Below are 14,979 nucleotides of genomic sequence, written 5' to 3'. Positions count from 1 at the left end.
TACATATAATCAATAAATCTAGCAAGCTTATTTTGCAAACTCACTTTTTTTTATTATTTTTGCGCAAAACCAATCAGGATTAGGGGGGTCAAGCACAAAGAAAGAAAACGAATAAAAAAAAGCCCATTGGCCTGGGATCGAACCCGGTCTGAAGAACAAAACGGAAACCATACATAAGGATTACCCAATCGGTATGGCAGCACAAGGCTTTTACGGAAGGCTGTAAAGAACCTGAAGGCCCCAAGCACCGATATTTCCGAGCGAATATGCTGTACAACACTCTTGCAAGGTTATCCCAACCCGCGCATTAATGGGGAGGACAATAACCAGGATCCCAGGCCTGTAATACGGTTACGCCACGCACAGCTCGCCGAGATTGTGGATGACAAAAAATAGAGGTCTATTTGGGCGTCTTGGGTACCTTGGGGACTCGCCATGCGCACGGGCGCATCTCTTTTATTGTGCACATGACATCAAATTAGCAAAGAAAAAAGACGCTGTTTTGGTATCATGTGAAAAGCATAAAATAAATAGAAATAAAGACGTAAGGGGGGAGAATATTGGCATATTCATATTAGAATATTGACAAAATCCGCAATATTGTCTACGCTGACTAAGTAAAGCTGTATTTTACTTTAAAGGGGCAGCAGCATAGTACTGCGCATGTCTGGAGTCAGTGTTTATTGTAGGCTTTTAAGTGTCTACAAACAGTTGAACTTTTTAAAAGCTGTCAATACCTTATTAAATAATATGCAATATTATATTGAAAACTATGTTAATGGACAGTTTGTGGTCATTTTTTTGTTTTGTTTAAAGTCTCCCACATGTACCAAAAGCTCATAAGTCAGTATTAGAAATTCACTGAAGTTCATTGTGTCAGGGCTCTAGAGCTATTGCAAATCTCTTAACCATGACACTCCCCTTTTAAAGGAAAGTAAAAAAAATCAAAATTGTTGGTGGGGGTCTCTGTTGTGTTTGTTTTCTTTTTAGTTTTGTTCTATTATTATTATTATTATTATTTTCTTTTTTAGAGGGGGAGGGGAATTCAGCTAAAAATAGCCAAGGGTCAATTCAAGCAACTAGTATAAAAGATGTTTTTTTGCAGTCCTTTATTCAATATATTCAAGGTTGTCATGCAATTCTGTTGTTTGACAGCTTATATATATATTTTTTCTTTCTTTTCATTACAAGTTCTTTATGTGTAAGTGGTGACCATAGCTATGATTACTATTATTTAGAATATTTTTTTACCTACTAACAGAAAACAACTTGACTGCAAAACACTTACTGTAGGGCACTCGATATTAGGCATTACTTTCATGTGGATGTAAGGTTGAAATGTCAAAACCTTCATTAACCCGTGAACTACGCTTTAGCGTATTACACTTTGTGGTGATCTGATTCTATTGTTCTTTTTTGTGTTTTACTAACTATTACCGTTTAACTATCACACTTTGTTTCACGGGTTAATGAAAACCACTCTAATTACTTACAGTAGTTCTTTTTAAATATTATCATTTACTTGTATAATTTAGATGAGCAATACATATTTCTTTATGGCTTTGTAGAGCTCATCTCGTTCCTCATAAATAACAAACAAAATGAAGTTTGTTCTTATTTTGGTGCAAAGGAATCTACAGTAGTTTTCTAATCAGATAATTGTTTTTCTTTTAACACTCACCTGTTATTTCAACAGCCTTACTTGAGTTTGCTTGTCTCAGAAATAGACCTTGCTTAATAAACAAAGACATGTTACAAACTTATTTAATAATAGGTAACAACTGCAATATTGTATGAAGAGAGTGCCCCTCTCTTCCCCCTGCTATTGTTGAAATTATGCTCAATAAACTTTTACCTCTTCCCTCTCCACCAGTTAAGCATTCTATGTATGCTTCCCTGTACAAAATGCACCCCTTCAAATAGAACATTAAAGTTCACATACTTGTTTACTTCCTCAAACTCTTTGCTTTGTGTTTTTGTTAACTTCCTAGGAACAAATTGAATACATATAATCAATAAATCTAGCAAGCTTATTTTGCAAACTCACTTTTTTTTATTATTTTTGCGCAAAACCAATCAGGATTAGGGGGGTCAAGCACAAAGAAAGAAAACGAATAAAAAAAAGCCCATTGGCCTGGGATCGAACCCGGTCTGAAGAACAAAACGGAAACCATACATAAGGATTACCCAATCGGTATGGCAGCACAAGGCTTTTACGGAAGGCTGTAAAGAACCCGAAGGCCCCAAGCACCGATATTTCCGAGCGAATATGCTGTACAACACTCTTGCAAGGTTATCCCAACCCGCGCATTAATGGGGAGGACAATAACCAGGATCCCAGGCCTGTAATACGGTTACGCCACGCACAGCTCGCCGAGATTGTGGATGACAAAAAATAGAGGTCTATTTGGGCGTCTTGGGTCCCTTGGGGACTCGCCATGCGCACGGGCGCATCTCTTTTATTGTGCACATGACATCAAATTAGCGAAGAAAAAAGACGCTGTTTTGGTATCATGTGAAAATCATAAAATAAATAGAAATAAAGACGTAAGGGGGGAGAATATTGGCATATTCATATTAGAATATTGACAAAATCCGCAATATTGTCTACGCTGACTAAGTAAAGCTGTACTTTACTTTAAAGGGGCAGCAGCATAGTACTGCGCATGTCTGGAGTCAGTGTTTATTGTAGGCTTTTAAGTGTCTACAAACAGTTGAACTTTTTAAAAGCTGTCAATACCTTATTAAATAATATGCAATATTATATTGAAAACTATGTTAATGGACAGTTTGTGGTCATTTTTTTTGTTTTGTTTAAAGTCTCCCACATGTACCAAAAGCTCATAAGTCAGTATTAGAATTTCACTGAAGTTCATTGTGTCAGGGCTCTAGAGCTATTGCAAATCTCTTAACCATGACACTCCCCTTTTAAAGGAAAGTAAAAAAAATCAAAATTGTTGGTGGGGGTCTCTGTTGTGTTTGTTTTCTTTTTAGTTTTGTTCTATTATTATTATTATTATTATTTTCTTTTTTAGAGGGGGAGGGGAATTCAGCTAAAAATAGCCAAGGGTCAATTCAAGCAACTAGTATAAAAGATGTTTTTTTGCAGTCCTTTATTCAATATATTCAAGGTTATCATGCAATTCTGTTGTTTGACTGCATATATATATATTTTTTCTTTCTTTTCATTACAAGTTCTATATGTGTAAGTGGTGACCATAGCTATGATTACTATTATTTAGAATATTTTTTTACCTACTAACAGAAAACAACTTGACTGCAAAACACTTACTGTAGGGCACTCGATATTAGGCATTACTTTCATGTGGATGTAAGGTTGAAATGTCAAAACCTTCATTAACCCGTGAACTACGCTTTAGCGTATTACACTTTGTGGTGATCTGATTCTATTGTTCTTTTTTGTGTTTTACTAACTATTACCGTTTAATTATCACACTTTGTTTCACGGGTTAATGAAAACCACTCTAATTACTTACAGTAGTTCTTTTTAAATATTATCATTTACTTGTATAATTTAGATGAGCAATACATATTTCTTTATGGCTTTGTAGAGCTCATCTCGTTCCTCATAAATAACAAACAAAATGAAGTTTGTTCTTATTTTGGTGCAAAGGAATCTACAGTAGTTTTCTAATCAGATAATTGTTTTTCTTTTAACACTCACCTGTTATTTCAACAGCCTTACTTGAGTTTGCTTGTCTCAGAAATAGACCTTGCTTAATAAACAAAGACATGTTACAAACTTATTTAATAATAGGTAACAACTGCAATATTGTATGAAGAGAGTGCCCCTCTCTTCCCCCTGCTATTGTTGAAATTATGCTCAATAAACTTTTACCTCTTCCCTCTCCACCAGTTAAGCATTCTATGTATGATTCCCTGTACAAAATGCACCCCTTCAAATAGAACATTAAAGTTCACATACTTGTTTACTTCCTCAAACTCTTTGCTTTGTGTTTTTGTTAACTTCCTAGGAACAAATTGAATACATATAATCAATAAATCCAGCAAGCTTATTTTGCAAACTCACTTTTTTTATTATTTTTGCGCAAAACCAATCAGGATTAGGGGGGTCAAGCACAAAGAAAGAAAACGAATAAAAAAAAAGCCCATTGGCCTGGGATCGAACCCGGTCTGAAGAACAAAACGGAAACCATACATACGGATTACCCAATCGGTATGGCAGCACAAGGCTTTTACGGAAGGCTGTAAAGAACCCGAAGGCCCCAAGCACCGATATTTCCGAGCGAATATGCTGTACAACACTCTTGCAAGGTTATCCCAACCCGCGCATTAATGGGGAGGACAATAACCAGGATCCCAGGCCTGTAATACGGTTACGCCACGCACAGCTCGCCGAGATTGTGGATGACAAAAAATAGAGGTCTATTTGGGCGTCTTGGGTCCCTTGGGGACTCGCCATGCGCACGGGCGCATCTCTTTTATTGTGCACATGACATCAAATTAGCGAAGAAAAAAGACGCTGTTTTGGTATCATGTGAAAAGCATAAAATAAATAGAAATAAAGACGTAAGGGGGGAGAATATTGGCATATTCATATTAGAATATTGACAAAATCCGCAATATTGTCTACGCTGACTAAGTAAAGCTGTATTTTACTTTAAAGGGGCAGCAGCATAGTACTGCGCATGTCTGGAGTCAGTGTTTATTGTAGGCTTTTAAGTGTCTACAAACAGTTGAACTTTTTAAAAGCTGTCAATACCTTATTAAATAATATGCAATATTATATTGAAAACTATGTTAATGGACAGTTTGTGGTCATTTTTTTGTTTTGTTTAAAGTCTCCCACATGTACCAAAAGCTCATAAGTCAGTATTAGAAATTCACTGAAGTTCATTGTGTCAGGGCTCTAGAGCTATTGCAAATCTCTTAACCATGACACTCCCCTTTTAAAGGAAAGTAAAAAAAATCAAAATTGTTGGTGGGGGTCTCTGTTGTGTTTGTTTTCTTTTTAGTTTTGTTCTATTATTATTATTATTATTATTATTTTCTTTTTTAGAGGGGGAGGGGAATTCAGCTAAAAATAGCCAAGGGTCAATTCAAGCAACTAGTATAAAAGATGTTTTTTTGCAGTCCTTTATTCAATATATTCAAGGTTGTCATGCAATTCTGTTGTTTGACAGCTTATATATATATTTTTTCTTTCTTTTCATTACAAGTTCTATATGTGTAAGTGGTGACCATAGCTATGATTACTATTATTTAGAATATTTTTTTACCTACTAACAGAAAACAACTTGACTGCAAAACACTTACTGTAGGGCACTCGATATTAGGCATTACTTTCATGTGGATGTAAGGTTGAAATGTCAAAACCTTCATTAACCCGTGAACTACGCTTTAGCGTATTACACTTTGTGGTGATCTGATTCTATTGTTCTTTTTTGTGTTTTACTAACTATTACCGTTTAACTATCACACTTTGTTTCACGGGTTAATGAAAACCACTCTAATTACTTACAGTAGTTCTTTTTAAATATTATCATTTACTTGTATAATTTAGATGAGCAATACATATTTCTTTATGGCTTTGTAGAGCTCATCTCGTTCCTCATAAATAACAAACAAAATGAAGTTTGTTCTTATTTTGGTGCAAAGGAATCTACAGTAGTTTTCTAATCAGATAATTGTTTTTCTTTTAACACTCACCTGTTATTTCAACAGCCTTACTTGAGTTTGCTTGTCTCAGAAATAGACCTTGCTTAATAAACAAAGACATGTTACAAACTTATTTAATAATAGGTAACAACTGCAATATTGTATGAAGAGAGTGCCCCTCTCTTCCCCCTGCTATTGTTGAAATTATGCTCAATAAACTTTTACCTCTTCCCTCTCCACCAGTTAAGCATTCTATGTATGCTTCCCTGTACAAAATGCACCCCTTCAAATAGAACATTAAAGTTCACATACTTGTTTACTTCCTCAAACTCTTTGCTTTGTGTTTTTGTTAACTTCCTAGGAACAAATTGAATACATATAATCAATAAATCTAGCAAGCTTATTTTGCAAACTCACTTTTTTTTATTATTTTTGCGCAAAACCAATCAGGATTAGGGGGGTCAAGCACAAAGAAAGAAAACGAATAAAAAAAAGCCCATTGGCCTGGGATCGAACCCGGTCTGAAGAACAAAACGGAAACCATACATAAGGATTACCCAATCGGTATGGCAGCACAAGGCTTTTACGGAAGGCTGTAAAGAACCCGAAGGCCCCAAGCACCGATATTTCCGAGCGAATATGCTGTACAACACTCTTGCAAGGTTATCCCAACCCGCGCATTAATGGGGAGGACAATAACCAGGATCCCAGGCCTGTAATACGGTTACGCCACGCACAGCTCGCCGAGATTGTGGATGACAAAAAATAGAGGTCTATTTGGGCGTCTTGGGTCCCTTGGGGACTCGCCATGCGCACGGGCGCATCTCTTTTATTGTGCACATGACATCAAATTAGCGAAGAAAAAAGACGCTGTTTTGGTATCATGTGAAAATCATAAAATAAATAGAAATAAAGACGTAAGGGGGGAGAATATTGGCATATTCATATTAGAATATTGACAAAATCCGCAATATTGTCTACGCTGACTAAGTAAAGCTGTACTTTACTTTAAAGGGGCAGCAGCATAGTACTGCGCATGTCTGGAGTCAGTGTTTATTGTAGGCTTTTAAGTGTCTACAAACAGTTGAACTTTTTAAAAGCTGTCAATACCTTATTAAATAATATGCAATATTATATTGAAAACTATGTTAATGGACAGTTTGTGGTCATTTTTTTTGTTTTGTTTAAAGTCTCCCACATGTACCAAAAGCTCATAAGTCAGTATTAGAATTTCACTGAAGTTCATTGTGTCAGGGCTCTAGAGCTATTGCAAATCTCTTAACCATGACACTCCCCTTTTAAAGGAAAGTAAAAAAAATCAAAATTGTTGGTGGGGGTCTCTGTTGTGTTTGTTTTCTTTTTAGTTTTGTTCTATTATTATTATTATTATTATTTTCTTTTTTAGAGGGGGAGGGGAATTCAGCTAAAAATAGCCAAGGGTCAATTCAAGCAACTAGTATAAAAGATGTTTTTTTGCAGTCCTTTATTCAATATATTCAAGGTTATCATGCAATTCTGTTGTTTGACTGCATATATATATATTTTTTCTTTCTTTTCATTACAAGTTCTATATGTGTAAGTGGTGACCATAGCTATGATTACTATTATTTAGAATATTTTTTTACCTACTAACAGAAAACAACTTGACTGCAAAACACTTACTGTAGGGCACTCGATATTAGGCATTACTTTCATGTGGATGTAAGGTTGAAATGTCAAAACCTTCATTAACCCGTGAACTACGCTTTAGCGTATTACACTTTGTGGTGATCTGATTCTATTGTTCTTTTTTGTGTTTTACTAACTATTACCGTTTAATTATCACACTTTGTTTCACGGGTTAATGAAAACCACTCTAATTACTTACAGTAGTTCTTTTTAAATATTATCATTTACTTGTATAATTTAGATGAGCAATACATATTTCTTTATGGCTTTGTAGAGCTCATCTCGTTCCTCATAAATAACAAACAAAATGAAGTTTGTTCTTATTTTGGTGCAAAGGAATCTACAGTAGTTTTCTAATCAGATAATTGTTTTTCTTTTAACACTCACCTGTTATTTCAACAGCCTTACTTGAGTTTGCTTGTCTCAGAAATAGACCTTGCTTAATAAACAAAGACATGTTACAAACTTATTTAATAATAGGTAACAACTGCAATATTGTATGAAGAGAGTGCCCCTCTCTTCCCCCTGCTATTGTTGAAATTATGCTCAATAAACTTTTACCTCTTCCCTCTCCACCAGTTAAGCATTCTATGTATGATTCCCTGTACAAAATGCACCCCTTCAAATAGAACATTAAAGTTCACATACTTGTTTACTTCCTCAAACTCTTTGCTTTGTGTTTTTGTTAACTTCCTAGGAACAAATTGAATACATATAATCAATAAATCCAGCAAGCTTATTTTGCAAACTCACTTTTTTTATTATTTTTGCGCAAAACCAATCAGGATTAGGGGGGTCAAGCACAAAGAAAGAAAACGAATAAAAAAAAAGCCCATTGGCCTGGGATCGAACCCGGTCTGAAGAACAAAACGGAAACCATACATACGGATTACCCAATCGGTATGGCAGCACAAGGCTTTTACGGAAGGCTGTAAAGAACCCGAAGGCCCCAAGCACCGATATTTCCGAGCGAATATGCTGTACAACACTCTTGCAAGGTTATCCCAACCCGCGCATTAATGGGGAGGACAATAACCAGGATCCCAGGCCTGTAATACGGTTACGCCACGCACAGCTCGCCGAGATTGTGGATGACAAAAAATAGAGGTCTATTTGGGCGTCTTGGGTCCCTTGGGGACTCGCCATGCGCACGGGCGCATCTCTTTTATTGTGCACATGACATCAAATTAGCGAAGAAAAAAGACGCTGTTTTGGTATCATGTGAAAAGCATAAAATAAATAGAAATAAAGACGTAAGGGGGGAGAATATTGGCATATTCATATTAGAATATTGACAAAATCCGCAATATTGTCTACGCTGACTAAGTAAAGCTGTATTTTACTTTAAAGGGGCAGCAGCATAGTACTGCGCATGTCTGGAGTCAGTGTTTATTGTAGGCTTTTAAGTGTCTACAAACAGTTGAACTTTTTAAAAGCTGTCAATACCTTATTAAATAATATGCAATATTATATTGAAAACTATGTTAATGGACAGTTTGTGGTCATTTTTTTTGTTTTGTTTAAAGTCTCCCACATGTACCAAAAGCTCATAAGTCAGTATTAGAATTTCACTGAAGTTCATTGTGTCAGGGCTCTAGAGCTATTGCAAATCTCTTAACCATGACACTCCCCTTTTAAAGGAAAGTAAAAAAAATCAAAATTGTTGGTGGGGGTCTCTGTTGTGTTTGTTTTCTTTTTAGTTTTGTTCTATTATTATTATTATTATTATTTTCTTTTTTAGAGGGGGAGGGGAATTCAGCTAAAAATAGCCAAGGGTCAATTCAAGCAACTAGTATAAAAGATGTTTTTTTGCAGTCCTTTATTCAATATATTCAAGGTTGTCATGCAATTCTGTTGTTTGACAGCTTATATATATATTTTTTCTTTCTTTTCATTACAAGTTCTATATGTGTAAGTGGTGACCATAGCTATGATTACTATTATTTAGAATATTTTTTTACCTACTAACAGAAAACAACTTGACTGCAAAACACTTACTGTAGGGCACTCGATATTAGGCATTACTTTCATGTGGATGTAAGGTTGAAATGTCAAAACCTTCATTAACCCGTGAACTACGCTTTAGCGTATTACACTTTGTGGTGATCTGATTCTATTGTTCTTTTTTGTGTTTTACTAACTATTACCGTTTAACTATCACACTTTGTTTCACGGGTTAATGAAAACCACTCTAATTACTTACAGTAGTTCTTTTTAAATATTATCATTTACTTGTATAATTTAGATGAGCAATACATATTTCTTTATGGCTTTGTAGAGCTCATCTCGTTCCTCATAAATAACAAACAAAATGAAGTTTGTTCTTATTTTGGTGCAAAGGAATCTACAGTAGTTTTCTAATCAGATAATTGTTTTTCTTTTAACACTCACTTGTTATTTCAACAGCCTTACTTGAGTTTGCTTGTCTCAGAAATAGACCTTGCTTAATAAACAAAGACATGTTACAAACTTATTTAATAATAGGTAACAACTGCAATATTGTATGAAGAGAGTGCCCCTCTCTTCCCCCTGCTATTGTTGAAATTATGCTCAATAAACTTTTACCTCTTCCCTCTCCACCAGTTAAGCATTCTATGTATGCTTCCCTGTACAAAATGCACCCCTTCAAATAGAACATTAAAGTTCACATACTTGTTTACTTCCTCAAACTCTTTGCTTTGTGTTTTTGTTAACTTCCTAGGAACAAATTGAATACATATAATCAATAAATCTAGCAAGCTTATTTTGCAAACTCACTTTTTTTTATTATTTTTGCGCAAAACCAATCAGGATTAGGGGGGTCAAGCACAAAGAAAGAAAACGAATAAAAAAAAGCCCATTGGCCTGGGATCGAACCCGGTCTGAAGAACAAAACGGAAACCATACATACGGATTACCCAATCGGTATGGCAGCACAAGGCTTTTACGGAAGGCTGTAAAGAACCCGAAGGCCCCAAGCACCGATATTTCCGAGCGAATATGCTGTACAACACTCTTGCAAGGTTATCCCAACCCGCGCATTAATGGGGAGGACAATAACCAGGATCCCAGGCCTGTAATACGGTTACGCCACGCACAGCTCGCCGAGATTGTGGATGACAAAAAATAGAGGTCTATTTGGGCGTCTTGGGTCCCTTGGGGACTCGCCATGCGCACGGGCGCATCTCTTTTATTGTGCACATGACATCAAATTAGCGAAGAAAAAAGACGCTGTTTTGGTATCATGTGAAAATCATAAAATAAATAGAAATAAAGACGTAAGGGGGGAGAATATTGGCATATTCATATTAGAATATTGACAAAATCCGCAATATTGTCTACGCTGACTAAGTAAAGCTGTACTTTACTTTAAAGGGGCAGCAGCATAGTACTGCGCATGTCTGGAGTCAGTGTTTATTGTAGGCTTTTAAGTGTCTACAAACAGTTGAACTTTTTAAAAGCTGTCAATACCTTATTAAATAATATGCAATATTATATTGAAAACTATGTTAATGGACAGTTTGTGGTCATTTTTTTTGTTTTGTTTAAAGTCTCCCACATGTACCAAAAGCTCATAAGTCAGTATTAGAATTTCACTGAAGTTCATTGTGTCAGGGCTCTAGAGCTATTGCAAATCTCTTAACCATGACACTCCCCTTTTAAAGGAAAGTAAAAAAAATCAAAATTGTTGGTGGGGGTCTCTGTTGTGTTTGTTTTCTTTTTAGTTTTGTTCTATTATTATTATTATTATTATTTTCTTTTTTAGAGGGGGAGGGGAATTCAGCTAAAAATAGCCAAGGGTCAATTCAAGCAACTAGTATAAAAGATGTTTTTTTGCAGTCCTTTATTCAATATATTCAAGGTTGTCATGCAATTCTGTTGTTTGACAGCTTATATATATATTTTTTCTTTCTTTTCATTACAAGTTCTATATGTGTAAGTGGTGACCATAGCTATGATTACTATTATTTAGAATATTTTTTTACCTACTAACAGAAAACAACTTGACTGCAAAACACTTACTGTAGGGCACTCGATATTAGGCATTACTTTCATGTGGATGTAAGGTTGAAATGTCAAAACCTTCATTAACCCGTGAACTACGCTTTAGCGTATTACACTTTGTGGTGATCTGATTCTATTGTTCTTTTTTGTGTTTTACTAACTATTACCGTTTAACTATCACACTTTGTTTCACGGGTTAATGAAAACCACTCTAATTACTTACAGTAGTTCTTTTTAAATATTATCATTTACTTGTATAATTTAGATGAGCAATACATATTTCTTTATGGCTTTGTAGAGCTCATCTCGTTCCTCATAAATAACAAACAAAATGAAGTTTGTTCTTATTTTGGTGCAAAGGAATCTACAGTAGTTTTCTAATCAGATAATTGTTTTTCTTTTAACACTCACCTGTTATTTCAACAGCCTTACTTGAGTTTGCTTGTCTCAGAAATAGACCTTGCTTAATAAACAAAGACATGTTACAAACTTATTTAATAATAGGTAACAACTGCAATATTGTATGAAGAGAGTGCCCCTCTCTTCCCCCTGCTATTGTTGAAATTATGCTCAATAAACTTTTACCTCTTCCCTCTCCACCAGTTAAGCATTCTATGTATGCTTCCCTGTACAAAATGCACCCCTTCAAATAGAACATTAAAGTTCACATACTTGTTTACTTCCTCAAACTCTTTGCTTTGTGTTTTTGTTAACTTCCTAGGAACAAATTGAATACATATAATCAATAAATCTAGCAAGTTTATTTTGCAAACTCACTTTTTTTATTATTTTTGCGCAAAACCAATCAGGATTAGGGGGGTCAAGCACAAAGAAAGAAAACGAATAAAAAAAAAGCCCATTGGCCTGGGATCGAACCCGGTCTGAAGAACAAAACGGAAACCATACATACGGATTACCCAATCGGTATGGCAGCACAAGGCTTTTACGGAAGGCTGTAAAGAACCCGAAGGCCCCAAGCACCGATATTTCCGAGCGAATATGCGGTACAACACTCTTGCAAGGTTATCCCAACCCGCGCATTAATGGGGAGGACAATAACCAGGATCCCAGGCCTGTAATACGGTTACGCCACGCACAGCTCGCCGAGATTGTGGATGACAAAAAATAGAGGTCTATTTGGGCGTCTTGGGTCCCTTGGGGACTCGCCATGCGCACGGGCGCATCTCTTTTATTGTGCACATGACATCAAATTAGCGAAGAAAAAAGACGCTGTTTTGGTATCATGTGAAAATCATAAAATAAATAGAAATAAAGACGTAAGGGGGGAGAATATTTTCATATTCATATTAGAATATTGACAAAATCCGCAATATTGTCTACGCTGACTAAGTAAAGCTGTATTTTACTTTAAAGGGGCAGCAGCATAGTACTGCGCATGTCTGGAGTCAGTGTTTATTGTAGGCTTTTAAGTGTCTACAAACAGTTGAACTTTTTAAAAGCTGTCAATACCTTATTAAATAATATGCAATATTATATTGAAAACTATGTTAATGGACAGTTTGTGGTCATTTTTTTTGTTTTGTTTAAAGTCTCCCACATGTACCAAAAGCTCATAAGTCAGTATTAGAATTTCACTGAAGTTCATTGTGTCAGGGCTCTAGAGCTATTGCAAATCTCTTAACCATGACACTCCCCTTTTAAAGTAAAGTAAAAAAAATCAAAATTGTTGGTGGGGGTCTCTGTTGTGTTTGTTTTCTTTTTAGTTTTGTTCTATTATTATTATTATTATTTTCTTTTTTAGAGGGGGAGGGGAATTCAGCTAAAAATAGCCAAGGGTCAATTCAAGCAACTAGTATAAAAGATGTTTTTTTGCAGTCCTTTATTCAATATATTCAAGGTTGTCATGCAATTCTGTTGTTTGACAGCTTATATATATATTTTTTCTTTCTTTTCATTACAAGTTCTATATGTGTAAGTGGTGACCATAGCTATGATTACTATTATTTAGAATAATTTTTTACCTACTAACAGAAAACAACTTGACTGCAAAACACTTACTGTAGGGCACTCGATATTAGGCATTACTTTCATGTGGATGTAAGGTTGAAATGTCAAAACCTTCATTAACCCGTGAACTACGCTTTAGCGTATTACACTTTGTGGTGATCTGATTCTATTGTTCTTTTTTGTGTTTTTCTAACTATTACCGTTTAACTATCACACTTTGTTTCACGGGTTAATGAAAACCACTCTAATTACTTACAGTAGTTCTTTTTTAATATTATCATTTACTTGTATAATTTAGATGAGCAATACATATTTCTTTATGGCTTTGTAGAGCTCATCTCGTTCCTCATAAATAACAAACAAAATGAAGTTTGTTCTTATTTTGGTGCAAAGGAATCTACAGTAGTTTTCTAATCAGATAATTGCTTTTCTTTTAACACTCACCTGTTATTTCAACAGCCTTACTTGAGTTTGCTTGTCTCAGAAATAGACCTTGCTTAATAAACAAAGACATGTTACAAACTTATTTAATAATAGGTAACAACTGCAATATTGTATGAAGAGAGTGCCCCTCTCTTCCCCCTGCTATTGTTGAAATTATGCTCAATAAACTTTTACCTCTTCCCTCTCCACCAGTTAAGCATTCTATGTAGGCTTCCCTGTACAAAATGCACCCCTTCAAATAGAACATTAAAGTTCACATACTTGTTTACTTCCTCAAACTCTTTGCTTTGTGTTTTTTGTTAACTTCCTAGGAACAAATTGAATACATATAATCAATAAATCTAGCAAGCTTATTTTGCAAACTCACTTTTTTTTATTATTTTTGCGCAAAACCAATCAGGATTAGGGGGGTCAAGCACAAAGAAAGAAAACGAATAAAAAAAAAGCCCATTGGCCTGGGATCGAACCCGGTCTGAAGAACAAAACGGAAACCATACATACGGATTACCCAATCTGTATGGCAGCACAAGGCTTTTATGGAAGGCTGTAAAGAACCCGAAGGCCCCAAGCACCGATATTTCCGAGCGAATATGCTGTACAACACTCTTGCAAGGTTATCCCAACCCGCGCATTAATGGGGAGGACAATAACCAGGATCCCAGGCCTGTAATACGGTTACGCCACGCACAGCTCGCCGAGATTGTGGATGACAAAAAATAGAGGTCTATTTGGGCGTCTTGGGTCCCTTGGGGACTCGCCATGCGCACGGGCGCATCTCTTTTATTGTGCACATGACATCAAATTAGCGAAGAAAAAAGACGCTGTTTTGGTATCATGTGAAAATCATAAAATAAATAGAAATAAAGACGTAAGGGGGGAGAATATTGACATCTTCATATTAGAATATTGACAAAATCCGCAATATTGTCTACGCTGACTAAGTAAAGCTATATTTTACTTTAAAGGGGCAGCAGCATAGTACTGCGCATGTCTGGAGTCAGTGTTTATTGTAGGCTTTTAAGTGTCTACAAACAGTTGAACTTTTTAAAAGCTGTCAGTACCTTATTAAATAATATGCAATATTATATTGAAAACTATGTTAATGGACAGTTTGTGGTCATTTTTTTTGTTTTGTTTAAAGTCTCCCACATGTACCAAAAGCTCATAAGTCAGTATTAGAATTTCACTGAAGTTCATTGTGTCAGGGCTCTAGAGCTATTGCAAATCTCTTAACCATGACACTCCCCTTTTAAAGGAAATTAAAAAAAATCAAAA

This window comes from Nematostella vectensis, chromosome 12, assembly GCF_932526225.1.
Source record: "Nematostella vectensis chromosome 12, jaNemVect1.1, whole genome shotgun sequence".
In the NCBI taxonomy this organism is placed as follows: domain Eukaryota; kingdom Metazoa; phylum Cnidaria; class Anthozoa; order Actiniaria; family Edwardsiidae; genus Nematostella; species Nematostella vectensis.
This window is presented reverse-complemented; position numbering follows the sequence as displayed.